Below are 15,475 nucleotides of genomic sequence, written 5' to 3' on the forward strand. Positions count from 1 at the left end.
AGGACAAGATATTTGCCTTGCACATATTAAATCCGCAATAAATGTGTATTTAATGAATTGCAGTTTAGCATACGTGTTGGGGAAATGTAAATGGTGCATATAAAGAGCTTTAAAAGAATCTGTGAGAAAACAGTGACTAAGGAATGTGCCATATCTTCAGAGAATATCTGTCAATCCTGGGGCAGAGGTGGGTGGGGAGGTGGGAGGAGCTAAGAGCAACTAAAGCCTTGAGGCTGGACCTAGGGCAGATGACTGTTGAGCTAAATATTTGAAGCTAGAATGTAAGAAATAATATTCTCTGAGCACCTTTATTATTATTATTATTGTTTAATTCTGTTTGCACCAGAATGAGGAAAGGGATTTAATTAGTTAGAATTTTAAATTCCTGAGAATGCCAATAGAGACCAAAAAGGAAAATCATTAGCTTAGTTTCTTGAACATAGACATCAGGCTTTATTTTATGATACCTTTAGAGAGATAAAATTAGTGTCAAGGATCATCATTAGGTTTCAGGAAGTTGGGGTAATAATTATAATAAATGATTATTGAAATCATACCAATATAATGCCTGATATTGTACTGGGTGTTATAAATGTGTTTTTTCATTCAATTCCCACATCCAATCGGATGTTATAACAGATGTATTTCATATAAATCTAATTATAGCTACTTTTGTAATTTATTTGATATGTGGATATCAGGATACCATCCTGAATACGTGAAAAGGAAATGAACTCTCTCCTTTTTTCCCTGTGATTATGCTAATTTCCACTACAAGTATTTAAATATAAGATAATTCTTCCTGCAGAGTGTATTGTATAATGTACAACTTGTTTCATCATCTAAACATCCAGTTAGAATCCCTCTTAACTTTCTCTGTCTCTCAGCCTATATATTGATAGTATTAAGAATGTGTTTAGATATATTTTCTAATTACTTTGCTAGTCATTTTTCATTTACGTAGAGACATTTTTGGCATTTGATTTTTATTGTTATCTATATAGTCTTGTCTTGGAGAACCAGAGACTCCGCAGTCTGCCCCTGGGTTTACACCCCAGGATTTAATGTGACGTTGAAATAAAAAGGGTTTTGTGTACTTAGACACCAGCTGCCTTGTGGCAACAAAGACTTTCTGGCCCTGCTGGTCTGAGTGGGTTGCAGTCAAAATACTACTCGTTTATTGTTTGTTTCTTACTTTTGTAAATTGGCTCATTTCATTATAGTTTTAAAAAATTTTCCTCTTGCCATTTTTCAAATAAAGATGAGAGATAAAAATATTCTGTTCAATTTCTGTTCTGCTTTCTTTTTTCTCCTCTTCTTTCTCTTTACAGTTTCCAAGGTGAATTTATATATTTCTCATCTATTTTGACATTGCCCAATTCTTCAGCAACTTACATGCTTATTCATGAAAAAGCTTTCCTGCCTTTTTCAATAATACCACTTAAATTACCTTAACTTATTCTCTTGAATCATTCTTCTCCATATTTAAGAAACATTGAAGATTATCAATTGCCTGGTTTAGGGTTGTTTTCAAATAAATAAGACTGAGATATAGAGATAAAGGTGTAGATATATGGATATAATTGATATGTGTGCATCTATAGAGTGAGTGAATCAGAAAGTGGCCATTGATTAAAAAAAATGATCCATCTTTTGCTGAAACTAGTAGAAACATAATAAAGGGAGAAGAATCTTGGTTCCACAGTGCATCTACAGGCCAACACACACAGATAGATGTCAAGTTATTTTTGCTTGGTGTAGAACAACTTCCTAAAGGTCAAGGGGCCCAGTTCTTAATTCTAACCTTAATTCTAACTCTAATTCTTATAACCCAGTTAATTGTATTGGCTTAGAGAATTCATTGAACTTTTCCAGGCCATAGATTTTTTTTATCTATAAAAGGAGATGTGGGTAGAGACCAAAATCCCTTACAGCTGTAAGATGCTAAACCAGGTCTCTACATTATTTTCGATGGTCTGAAACATGGCCTTGATCACCTTTTTTTGTTTCATGGAGGAATATAAAATTTTTAAGTTATTAGTTTTGTGTGGGAAAAAAATCATTCGTTAAATTAAGTATCATTGTGAGAACAACTGCTTAAAATCTCTGCTGACTGCTGTGAACGAATGTACTCTGAAGTAACTCAGAATGAAAGGTCTTTGCATCCTATTACAAAAGTAATGGAATAATGGAGTAGCTGTTACACCTGCCAGGGTCAGGTGTAATAAAAATGGCCATCAACTTTTTATGTCCTCCAAATCACTTATATAATATAATAATACTGAGCTTCAATTGGTAAGTGTTGTTTGAATATGGTGTAAAAGAGCAAAAACTAGAAAGCGTCCAATTTTCTATTTTAAATGAAAAATGATACACTACAACTGCCATGAATACCTGATAGTATATGACATTTAAAGTAATTTATGTATAGAATACATTTAGAGAATAACTTCGCACTTGTTTACTGTCTTTAGCTTACAATTGATATTTCAATCATTTTTATTGTTTAAAATGACATACAAATTAGGTAAATTAAAGAATGGAGCACAAAAAAGCAGACAGTGAGTTACCTGAGATAATCTGGGATAGTCCATAAGACATATCATAGTGGGTCTGCTATATCTTTAGGGAGTGTTCTTTTTTTTTTTTAATATTTATTTATTTAATTTATTTTTTTGTCTGCGTCGGGTCTTAGTTGCCACTCACAGGCTTTCCTCTAGTTGTGGCATGCAGGTTTTCTCTCTCTGGTTGTGGCGTGCAGACTCCAGAGCACGTGGGCTCTGTAGTTTGCGGCGCGCGAACTCAGTAGTTGTGGTGCGCGGGCTTAGTTGCCCTGCGGCATGTGGGATCTTAGTTCCCCAACCAGGGATGGAACCCTCATCCCCTGCATTGGAAGGCAGACTCCTTATCACTGGACCACTAGGGAAGTCCCTTTACGGAGTTTTCTTTCCTGCAAGATCTCAGATTATAAAATTAGAGAGTCTTAAAAGAAGGTCATTCACTCTAGACATTTAGAAAACAATGACAAAATATATAAGCCAAATTAACCTCCTTGCACATGCTGAGCGAACTACTGATGCATAAAACAATATGGATGAATGTTTTTAAAAGTCCATTGGTGTAGCATTATGCATAATGGATATAGCACAACCAAAAGAAATACCTTCAATAAAATATATCATGCTCTAGTGTAAAAAAAAATGTCCATTGGTGTCAGCAAGTATGTTATGCAGTTCATTCATATTGGATAAGGGAGTTAGGATAAAGTCTTTAGTTGCTCCTAGAGAACTTCCAAATTCGTTTTCTTTCGTAACACTCAGTGAAGTAGCTTGCATTCTAGATATGAACACAACTTTTTTTTTCAGCTTACAATTTGCAGTTTTCCCCACGCGAACAGATGTTTTTTAATGCTTACAACAAGTTTTAAAACTATACCATTTTGTGTTCCTAAGGAACCCCCAATGGTAGAGAATTTGTGGATCATAACTTAAGGCTTATGATAAAACCCAGGTTATACGAAATAAGATCATAAGTGAGATTTTAATGTATAATTTTATGTTTAATGTTTTTCAATGTTCAGTTTATAGTGAAATAAAATAATAAAAATATCTGTTTATATTCCTGAGAGGTACCAGATAATTTTCTCACAGGAAAGAAAAAAAATAGGTTATATATGTTCGTGGGTTAAAAATTTTAGTCATGTCCTTTTTATTTCAACACAATAATATGGATAGTAGATAAAGTGATCACAGGAAAAAGTGAATATATAAGGGAACAATAACATATGACACAGCAGTTCCACTCCTAAGTAGTTGCATAAGAGAAATAAAAGCATGTGTTCACAAAAAGACTTGTGGAAGAATGTTTATAACAGCTTTATTCATTATAACCAGTAATTGTAAAGAACCCAAATGTCCGTTAACAGGAGAATGGATAAACAATTTGTGGTTCATTCACACTACTCAGCAATAAATTAGAAAGCATGCACTACTGATACCAGCATTTATAAAGCTCAGCAATATTATGCTTTCTGAAAGAGAAGAGACACAAAAGAGTGCATGCCTTATGACTCTATAGATGCTAATCTATGGTGATAGAAATCAGAACAGTATTTGACTTGGGGTAGGGGGTGATTAGGAACTGGAAGTGAGCAGGGAAACTTTTTGAGGTAAAGTAAGTGTCATATAGCTTTATTGGGGCTTTGGGTCTATGGGTGTATATACATTTGTCAGAAGTTAAGATTTATCCAATTTGCTGTATATAGTGTACCTTAATTATCCATGAATGAGGAGAAAGTGAGTATATGAAACATTTCCTCAAATAACCAAATCACTGGCAGTACTAGTCATGCTGTAGATCAGCGGTCCCCAACCTTTTTGGCCCCAGGGACCGGTTTTGTGGAAGACAGTTTTTCCACGGATGGAGGGGGGCAGTTTAGGCGGCAATGCGAGCGATGGCGGGGATGGTTCAGGCGGCAATGCAAGCGATGGGGAGCTGAGCCTTACCGGTCCGTGGCCCGGGGGTTGGGGACCCCTGCCGTAGATGGCAATAGCCTAGTACAAACATTACCTGCATTTTTGTCCATCTTGTCCATTTGAAGTAATTGGATTAGGTTCAAGGGTGATTTTTAATCATCAGTGTAAACTGAAATATAGAATAAAGCATGTTCTGAGTGTTCTATTATCAGAACATGTTATAACGCTCGAGGATGTGAAAGAGTTGAAACGGGTTGGGCTGTAACTTATAAATTAGTATTCTTTCATGAAGGTCCGGTGTAGGTGGACACCTACATGACAAATCAAATAGAACCCATTGCTGGAACATCTGTCAGACCATATGCTTTGGCCTCAGGTTCAGTGTAGAAACGAAAATGCTAATGACTCCATCCATCATTACAGAGCTTGGTGGGCATGCATCATTGGGTTGGACAGAGAAATTCACCAGCGGAGTAACTGAAAGCAGGGAATTGTGTGGGGAGATTTGGTGGCACCGTTCGTTTTGGTGAATTGAAATGAGGCTGTTTAATGTGTGACTGGTAATTCTATGCAGATTGCCATCAAAGCTGTGGCAGTTGGGCCAGTCTGTCAGTAATCTCCCCAGGTGCTGACACGGCACCTCCTGAGTAGGCCTGCCAAAACAGGAAAGCCAGCCATCACTTTGCCCTTGGTGAGGCTCGTCACTGCTAATGTACTGTGATACAGCTAGTTTCTCAGCCAAAGGAAATGTCATTCCTTCTGGAGCAATAGATAATTAAGCAATACATTGAGAGTAAAATTAGTATAATTAGGTGCAGATTGCTCTAAAAAACAACCAGAGAGAGGCTGACCTTTTGCAGTACCAACTGTTGCCAGCTGAGGGTCAATGAAAATGGTTGGTCTGAAACGTCTGACCATAAAGTGTTTTATCTATCCAGGCAAATGTAATAGCCTTGTTCCTGTACTACATGGGAATATCATCATGTAGCATTGGAAATGAGAAGCATGATTTTTAAAAAAATGAATAATTTGAGTACAAAAGTACTCAAATTTTATCTGGTGAAATATATCACTACAATCACTACAATCTGGTGAAATATATCACTACAACTAGTCATTGCTCACAAAGCTCTTTTTGATGCTGCCATGCTATAGTATTTTCTTGTGTCTGTTTATACTGTCGTATGAAGTGCCTGGAATCTTGTATCATGTTTAATTTCCACAAGAGATTTTACTATCCCTGAAACTATTTCTTTTTGAGAAAAAAAAATCTGGTAATTTTCCATTTATTATAATGAAGTGAAAATGTTGGAGGAAATTTATCTATGCCTAGAAACATGCAGTTTACAGTGGGCAACTCATTGAGAACTAATTTGAGAGGACTATTTCAAAGCCAAACTGATTAAACATTTAATATATGATCAGCTCACATTGGATACCATGGGGGTGGGGAGAGAAAGGAATGAGATAATGTGAAATTGTCCTAATGTCTAGACTTGGTGAAAGTTCTGACGTTTTCGAGATTGGCCCTAAGAGTGGCTGACACATATCTGAAATATTAGAATAACAAAAGGCAGCAGCATATAATTACTAGGACATTTGGTAAAGTTGAAGAAATAATGTCAGAATGGCTAAAGGTACATTGTATAAATATATCTTGAGATTTGTGGGAGACTGGATAAGTTTCTTAAAATCTTAGAATATTGGGAATATACAGGAGGGATTTAGTTTGTTTTTTATAGATAGTAAAGTACAATAATAACTAGTGGTTTGAAGCTGTTTGGTGAGAGATATAAGCTGATTATGAGGAAGACCTTTGTAATTGTAGGGCTGTTGAAACCTAGAATGAGCTACTGTAGGAGGTAGTAAAATTAGGGGAAGTGTCCAAGCATAATCTGGTTAAGTACTTGCTAGAGATGTAGAGGACATTTAAGCATGAGGCTGAATGCTTTTTTAAGATCCTTTCAGCCCTGAGAGATACTTGTATAACCAAATAAGAAAAGATCGTATGGAGTCTAAGCCCAGCGCTTTTTCAGAGTTGAGAGAGAGCATCACAGACTGGAGTGTTTGGTGAAATCATTAAGGAAGATTTGATTGAGTCTTTGAAGGACATATAGGACTTGGATAAGCAAGGATTAAGTGGGCATGCTTATCACTGCAGTTTAGTGTATGTGTGTGCTGGTGGGGTAGGAACATCAAGAGAAGAATCTTCTTGAAGTGTAAGGTTCACAATGGGAAGTAGAGGTAAATATAGTTTATGGCAGGGTTGGGACTAGGCCATGATGGAGACAAAAGCAAGAAAGAAGCTTCTGCTGGCAGTACAGACATCAAGTAGTGAAGGCCTAGGACTGGACAACGCCGGTGGATTTGGAAGAAATGTGAAGAGGGGAGGAGAAGGACCAATGAAAGAAGACACAGAGTTTGGATCTGGTTGGTACCAGGTGAAAGAATTTGGAAGAGTGAAATAGTAAAGATGGCTTTTTAAATTTCCTCAAACGTTTATTTTTTACAGCCAGTCTGTGAATTTGTTTTCCCATTTTCTGTCTGGGAACTAATTTACCTGCTCGACGCATTTGTTTACTTTTTTCCCCTTCTGCCTTGGTAATTGCATGTGAGTTTTCCTAAATAGGAGTGAAAAATGAGGAGACATTCCCATTCCTTTTGACTCTTTAGCCTTGAAAAAATTTTACCAAGACAGTTTGAAGCTTGTGGCCAAATTAAAAACCTCTGGGTGTTCCTGATTTCACTTAGGAGAATTCATCTGTGGGAAGGCTGTTGGTGCTTTCAGCCTTGCCTTCTGTAACTTGTGGCTCACAGAACAGGACCCGTGTCAGAGAAGAGTATTAACCATGTCTGTTGTGCTTTCCTGACTCCTTGTAAACTGATAGATGAACACTAGCCTGCTACTTAATTCTAATTTTCTCTGTTTATCCTGTTTAAGCATTAGTGATTTTTTCTCTGTGTATATGCTGATTTACAATTAATTCTGCTCCACTTAAGAGACCATGTTCTATTTGGTAGCTAATGGCTATCACTCTTATCAGTCCTGCTTTTCCTGAGGACCTTGTTTTATTCGAGTTCATGGCATTATATTCTTCCTTCATGGCTTCATGTAAAGAATTATAATCATTGGTCTTGAAGTAAAATCACTGACCAAGTATCATGGATTGTAATGTTTATCTTTTACCCTTGGCATTTTGGGTGTGTATGTATGTAACAACGAGCATCAGAAAGTTTAATTGTATTTAATTTTTAGAATTTCCAAATATTCCTGAGGTCATTTTGGTTGGCTTTGTGTGGCTTTCTACCATAAACAGTTCAGTGCCTTAAAGATACGAAGCATTCTTTTCCTTCTTCAATAATTCATAAACTCTGAGTTTGTTGTCTACAGATTACATAATTGACTATAAATGAATGATGTGTGGAATAGTCTTTATCTTCTTTATGTATCCCTGGAACATGACTCTAAAGGCCTGGCAGTCATAGAAGCTCAAGGATTTCTTCTTATCGATATCTATAAATAACAATTTACTACTTTTTCTGTACAAGAATAATGCACTCTCCTACTGTTCTCAGAGCTGCCCTTTCGGTGTGTTTTTCAGGTCACGTCTAGCACTTTACAACTTTCCATTGAACTCCTGTGATCAGTGTTACAACATGGGGCTCTGGCAGTGGGCTGGGTTTCTTCTCTATGAAAAGTAGTCTGATTTAAAGATAGTATATTTATAAAATTCTTTTATTTTAAAATAAAACATAGAGAAAACCTCACAAAAATGAAAAACTATGACTCAATGAATTTTTATGATACCCACCACACAGGTCAAGAGAAAGACTTTGCCAGCCATCGTAGAGGCTCTTTCCAAGTGGTCCATCCCAGACACAAATGAGCCATCTCTCTACAAATAATAAGTTGTAGCCTACCCCTACAAATAATAATTATCATGACTTTCAGCCCTTGTATTTTTTTCCTGTTTTTTTTCCACTTACATATATTTAGTCTCCTTAGATACTATAGATTAGTCTTGTCTATTTTTTTAAAATATGTCTTTTAGAATCCCTTTAATCTGTGTGTTTGTCCTCTCTTGTGTTTGTCACAGTTTATCTGTTGAGGAACCCAGGCCATTTGACTTGTAGTTTTCACACAGTCTGCATTTTACTGATTGCATACAAATGTCCTCTTCAGTTCAACATGTTCCTTTTAATTTCCTGAAAATTGGCAGCCAGATCTAGAGTCAAGTTTGATCCTCTGGCAATGCTAGAGGAGGTGTATGGTGTGATTACCAGAGGCACAAAATGTCTCCTATTTCTTTTTGTGATTCTGATACCAATTGATGCTTAATGCCTATATTCATTCCTGGTGGTTGTAAATTGTGATATTCTAATTTTATTATTTCTTTTGTATTTTGTTTAATTAATGAAGACACACTTTCATCATCTCCTATCTGGCTACCCAGTGACATAGTTCATTTTAGGAAAGGCGTGGTAACTTCTCAAATCTTTGCTTTAATTATTGGTTTTCAATATAATTTTTTGGTTCCTATCATCCTCCAAAGGTGACTGATTCTTCTTCCTCTTTTTTTAATATCATGAACTTATGGATTTAAGCGTATTTAATAGACTTCAATTCATTGCAATTAATACTATTTTTAAGACTCAGATCATCCCAGGTTGGCTCCAGTGTCCATTTGATATAACTTCAGTAGTCTTCGATAGCTTTCTTGTATTGCTATCTGATGTCAGTGTCATCTTGCACATTTTCTCTTTCAGACCTGGTACCCTGTTTTACAATTTTGAGAAATTATATTTCAGGACCATTATGTGAATGCTGAGGGGCATTCATTGCTAGATCTTTTCAGTGAACATAACTAAGAAAAATATACACATATATTTAAAGGTAAAATAACTATTAGTTTATATTGATATTTCAAATTCAAGCCTAAAGTTTTTCACTTAATGTTTTCTTTATTACAGTTTGTCAGTTACATCTTCTTTTTATCCACACTAATATTTTTGGTTCTCAATGACACAGAGAAAGAGACAATAAGAATATCCCATAATCACTCATTTTTAAATCTCATGTTATTTTGAATACTTGTACCCTATCTCCATTGTTAGCATAGAACCATTGCATATTGTACTCTCTCCCATTTAGCCCTTATTTGGTGTTAGTTCTATGTGTAGCTATGTTTTTTAATGTTCATCATCATTATGTATGTCATGTCTTCTTAGTAATTTTGGTTGTTTGAAACTTATTTTCTGGGAGATTCCACAGGAATAGCTCATGTAAATAATATTCCCTGAGCTCTTGGATGTTGATAATAGTTTATATGTGCCCTTGGTTCTTAAGTCAGTTTTGAAGGTTATAAAATCATTCATTCGCATTTTCTTTCCTTGAGTAACTTAAATGTGTTACTTCATTTTCTTGTGGCATAAAGCCTTGCTGTCAAAGTCTGATAATAAATTTTCTTTTCCTTATAAGTCTCCTACCTGCTTTTCTAGGTAGTCAAAGGATTTTTTTTTTCTATTTCTTTAAAGATTTTAGTTTTGTAAGAATCTATATCAAGGTAGCAAATACATGGTTACCCAGAACTTAAACTTCTGTAGGTATTTGATCAGGGATATCTATCTAATGGTGATATTTTGCATATCTCTATTACTGCATCATGCTATGGACTAGCAGTGTCTTCTTTACCAGTGACACTGGAGTTATTTGTACCTTTAAATCTAATCAGATTAGAGAACCAATTCCAGAAAACCCAGAGCCAGACCAAATCAGAAAACTCATCCCTAAAAATCTTTTCCTCCAGAACCATTTCTAGTAACAAAATCATCTCTGTTAGTCAGGGTTCAAACATGAACAGCAGACCAGAAGGAGAGATGATAGATAGATAGATAGATAGATAGATAGATAGATAGATAGATAGATAGATTTTTTTTTTTTTCAAGAGATTTGTTGCAAGGAATTGGTTTTTGTGATTGTGGAACCTGGCTGGGCAAGTCTGAAGTCTGTAGTCAAGCGCTTCGAGAGGGCAGGCTGGAGTATTCAGGCACAGACTAAAGTTGCTCTTCACAGGTAGAATTTCTTCTGCTTCAGGGAAGCCTCCGATCCATTCTTAAGACCTTTCAACTGATTGAATCAAGTCCACCCAGATTATCTAGGCTATTCTCCCTTACTTAATGTCATTTGGGTATGGACTTAAATCCCATCTGCAAAATACCTTAGTAGAGACACCTAGGTTAGTGTTTTGATTGAATAACTGGCAACTGTAGCCTAGTCAGGTTGATACATTAAAAGACCATGACAGTTATCAAATATATTATTCACTTAGATATTGTTTTGATTATTATCTTCGTAATATTGCTATTATCAGGATTTGCAGTTAGAACTTTTGCACAATTATCTCACCTAATATTCTCAGCATCTCTGTTGAATAAGCTGTTACAAATTGATATCCCCATTTTTAGAAGAAAAGGCAGAGATTTGAGAAGTAATGAGAAACTGTGAAGCTAATAAATAGTCATTGCAGGACTAGAACGTAGGTATCATCTCCCATAGTTCGGTCTACTTACTCTGCCCTCTTTGTGTGGCTCCTCGTATTGGTCGCCTTGTCCCAACATTGCAAAGACACCTTCACTTCTTAGGTTAAAGTTCATTTTCTTGTTTAATACCTGACAGTTTTTGTGAAACTTGGTTAATGATCCTGATTCTAGTAATTTGCTATCGCCAGCACATTTTTACCCTACTTTATATCAGAATTATAATATTTGCCTCCTCTTTCTTTTTCTGTGTCAAATATCATTTGCCTTGTTCAGTACTTTTATTGCCGTATAGTAAATATGTTGTGAACTTAGTATTGTAATTTTAGGGTAATTTCTCCTAGAGGAATGCTATTTTCTTATTGTTTGATCTATTGAAATCAATATAATAATTTCTAACGGATGTAAATGAGTGCTTTTCTCAAAATAGTAACAGTGTTTCTAATTTTAGAAATTTATAAATTTCTAAACCTTTAAGTTTGCCATGATCCTCTTTCATTTTTCTAAAATTCTTTGCTTTAATTGTTCAATAATAATGATGATGATGATAGCTTTATCATACCTATGAGAAAGAAAAACATTTCATATGGCAGACAAGCCCCAGTAAGGAACCCTCAGGTCCTTGGAATTAATTTGGCTGGATTGTTGTATGAGTCACATCAACCTTACTTAATTACAGTGCGCAAATTTACAGACATTAGTTTTGGAAAAAGGGCAAGTACTGACAAATTATATGCGGTCCTCTTAATATTATTCAATAGGAACTTAAATACCTAACATAGGAAAACAGTCTCTTTCCAGTTTCTCCAACTCTAAGAGGATGGAGGAGACATGTATCATTGTGTGCCCAGGAAAGGCAGTGAAAAATAAATAAAGCAATAAATGTAATTTAATTTTTTCTTCAAGCCAATAGAGTGAAATAATCTCTGCAAGTGTTCTAAGTGCTGCATTATTGAATTTAAAATTAAATTGGATTAATTATATTCCTCAAGCTTTGAAAAGAGAAGCTGAAATAAACTGTTCCATATTTTAACCATACCACATTAGCTTTTAGGATTTCAAGTTGAAAGTAAGTAATAGAAAACCAAACATATTACATCACTTAACAGGAAGTCCAGAAATAAGGGGGCTCTAAGAGCTGTTGACACCATTTTATTTTATTTCAATTTTAAATTTTTCTCAAGAGAACAAAGTGAGGATTTATTAAGTGGTAGTACACTCTCAGGGGGAGAGTGGGCAGACTCAGGTGAGTAGCTGCCGACACCATTTTAGAGACGTGATCAAGAACCTGATCCTGTCTTTCTCCTCAATGCGCCATTCTCAGCATTTTAGTCATGGCATTGAGAAAAAGAAAAGGGGACTCACTGTGTTTTCTCTAGAAGTGAGGAAACCTTTCTGGAAATGACTTGGCTTATTCCTATTATTTCTCATTGGCCAGAATCACACCCATTTTTAGACCTGTCATCTTTTCATGGGAACAGGACCTCCATCATGTTTTCAACCAGTGTCTCAAGCTGAAATATCTTGCTGCATAACCGAGGGATCTTGTAAAAATGCAGATTTTGTTTCACTAGATCTAGAGTGATCTCTAGACTTTGCATTTGTAACAATCTGACAGGTGATCCTAATGCTACAATTTATTATAGATATTGGGAATTAACCAGTATTACCACTACACTACTTTATGCCAGGAACTGAACTTGTCAAATAAATACTGCATGCACCCTGCATGATGAAGCTTACTTAGTTTACTAGAGGAGTCATAATAGTAATTCCAGTGACTTGCCTAGAGTTACTTGGTAAGTGACGAGTCTCAGCAACCTGTACTGGAGACAGAATAAATAAGAAAGCATGACAAGGATCCGGGGAGGAGGGGAGAGGAATGAAAAAACAAAGTGCTAGGTTATAATCCTTGGATCATATAATTTTGTGGTTCATTTCTTAGTATTTCTCAGGGTTGGGGATTTTGAAATGGAGAATCACATAAAAATCTCAAAGCAGGATAAAGAGCCCAGAACTGAAGAATATAAGACAGAAAACTATATGCAAACACTGCTGTATAAGAGATAAATTTACCATTACTTCTTATTTCCTTCTTCCATAGCCCTGCCCACTCTGCTAAATTGATAGCTTGTAGGCAGGCAAAGACCTGTTATTTTGGATTATAAAAGAAAAAGTTATCATTATTTTTGACTTCTGAAATGTACATATCATGAATTGCTACTTTGAAATGTAATGCCTTACTGAAAGTAAATAAAGCAAATAAAGTAAATAAAGCAATGTCTAATATAGTAGATTACATTTTCTCATTGATACAATGCATTGATCAAGACTCAACAACAAATAATCAACTCACTGGACTGTACCTATGATACAAATGAAACAAAAAGCAGCTTTGGTTTATTTTAGAGGAAATACTACTGGATTTTGTGTCTTTAAACCTAGTTTTGAGTTTTAATCCTGCTACTAACAGGCTGTGTATCGCATTTTTAATCTTTCTGAATTCTGATTTTATAATCTTTAAATGGAAATGACTATCACAGAAGGTTTGTAATAGAGAACAGTGACAGAACCAAGGTAATAGCTAATATAGTATGAGGTACATGGAGGTGCTTATTAAATGATTTTTGAAGAAAAATCTGAATATTATGACTCTATATTATTTTTATTGTTATTTCAAGAGATAAATAGCACCTAAGTGTACTATGCTTATTAATTATAGAAACAATGTATATCCTATATAAGCATATATAGTTATGTTAGTATAGTAATGTACACAAATACAAACACAATGTAATCAACTTTGTGATCTCCTGATGGTCCTCAACATCTCTGAGTTCAGAAAGAGCTTGGCATAAATGATCTCTAGATGTCCTTGAGTTTCTGTATTTCTGTAGCTTCCTTTTATTATTAATTTTAATTCATGATTTTTATATATTTTGTTATAAAAATTTATGAAAAACTAAGGAAGTTTTACATGACTTTTGTCTCTAAAAATATCAGCGAATTTAGTTCATTTTAACAAAGAACTTGAGTACCCACTAAATAATGATAACATACTACATATAAGATGCTGTGGAAGAAAAAATACAAGATTTGGAGCCCTACCTTCAGGATGATTTCAGTACACAAAAAGGTAAAAGGACATATATAGAATATAGTGTAGAAGAGATTCAAGATAGAAATGCTGGTGATTACATTTTTATGATGATCTTTGAGTTTTTGAGACACTTCATGGTAATTTCAGTGGGAATGGAAAGTGAAGAGTATGTATAAGTTGATGAAATGTGAGGTTGAGGCAGAGAAGACGTTGTTAGATTTCATAGCTCGTGGCACTGTGGGCATCAACTAGGAATATCTAAGAGCTCTTGGTCTCCCTTGTTGGGTAATTCAGATTTTTCATGAGAGCAAATGAGTGATTGCAAAAGTCAGTAGTGGTCCTGTAATTGTTGCAAAGAAATAGTGTATATCCTGTATTGGCAGTGTATAACAATGGAAAGTTTTTAAAAATCCAGAATTCTTTCAGGCTAGTGAAAATCTCTGAAATGGCTGCTTGTAAAAGTAAAGGGTCAGAAAGTAAGGTCTCATTGACAATGCAGAAGATTGAAACAATAGGAGACAATGCCACGGGCAATTGTGATTCAGACTGAGAAAACTATCTTAGCACAGGGACAAGGTAGTAACGAAGGCTGTTGGGCATCACTGAGGCCAGAGTGAGTTTTGGGATCACTGAGAATATTCACAGAACTATGGTGGAGAGGATAATCTGACCTGATAGATAACTGACTGGAAGGCTATTTGGGCAAGCTGGGAACTCTGGAAGTTGAGAGGCTGTTGAGTGGGATAGTGAAAGAGTGGCCTGCAAGTGAGGAACCAGGATAAAGGGTAAGAAAGTAGAAGAAAATGTGCCCTCCTTTGAGAAAAGTTTGGAGGAAAGTGTTATTGTGAGATGAATGTCAATTAAGATGGAAAGATGAAATAATAATTATTCAGAGGGAAACATTAAGGGTACTTAGTAACTCTTCACAAGAGAAGACGGATTTTTTGAAAAAGACATGGTGTTAAAAGACGTGAGTGTTGTGTGTGCACAAGCAAGATGATTTAGAAGACAAGGCGGGCAGCAGGAGTTGGCTGGTCTTGCCAAAGGAAGAACTGAGAAAGGTGATGGAAGATGGAGAGCACCACTGGAGGGGTGAATTAGGGGAGGATGAGGTGAGGGCATGTACCTGTCTAAACAGTGCTGAGTCATGGTCTGCCTTCCAATTAGAAAGATGGTATCAAATGATATGATAATTGAAAAAAATGCTGTTTGAGATTCTCATGTGTAAAATTTTTGTTTGTTTGTTCATGTGGTTTATAGGGAAAGAGAATTTAGGCTAGATTTTATGGATTTATATTTTAGGGCTTTTGAGTATAAGCTGCTTTTTCTCTTTATTATTATTCAAGGGAATGAGCAGGGGATC

At 35.5% G+C, this 15,475-nt stretch overlaps 1 protein-coding gene across 4 annotated transcripts in view; it reads left to right on the forward strand.

The window, feature by feature from the left end:
* The window catches only part of PTPRK (protein tyrosine phosphatase receptor type K), a 553,733-nt gene that overhangs the window by 285,135 nt on the left and 253,123 nt on the right, over positions 1 to 15,475 (forward strand). The window lies entirely within an intron of this gene.

Source organism: Balaenoptera ricei, chromosome 12 (assembly GCF_028023285.1).
Source record: "Balaenoptera ricei isolate mBalRic1 chromosome 12, mBalRic1.hap2, whole genome shotgun sequence".
NCBI classification, from domain to species: Eukaryota; Metazoa; Chordata; class Mammalia; order Artiodactyla; family Balaenopteridae; genus Balaenoptera; species Balaenoptera ricei.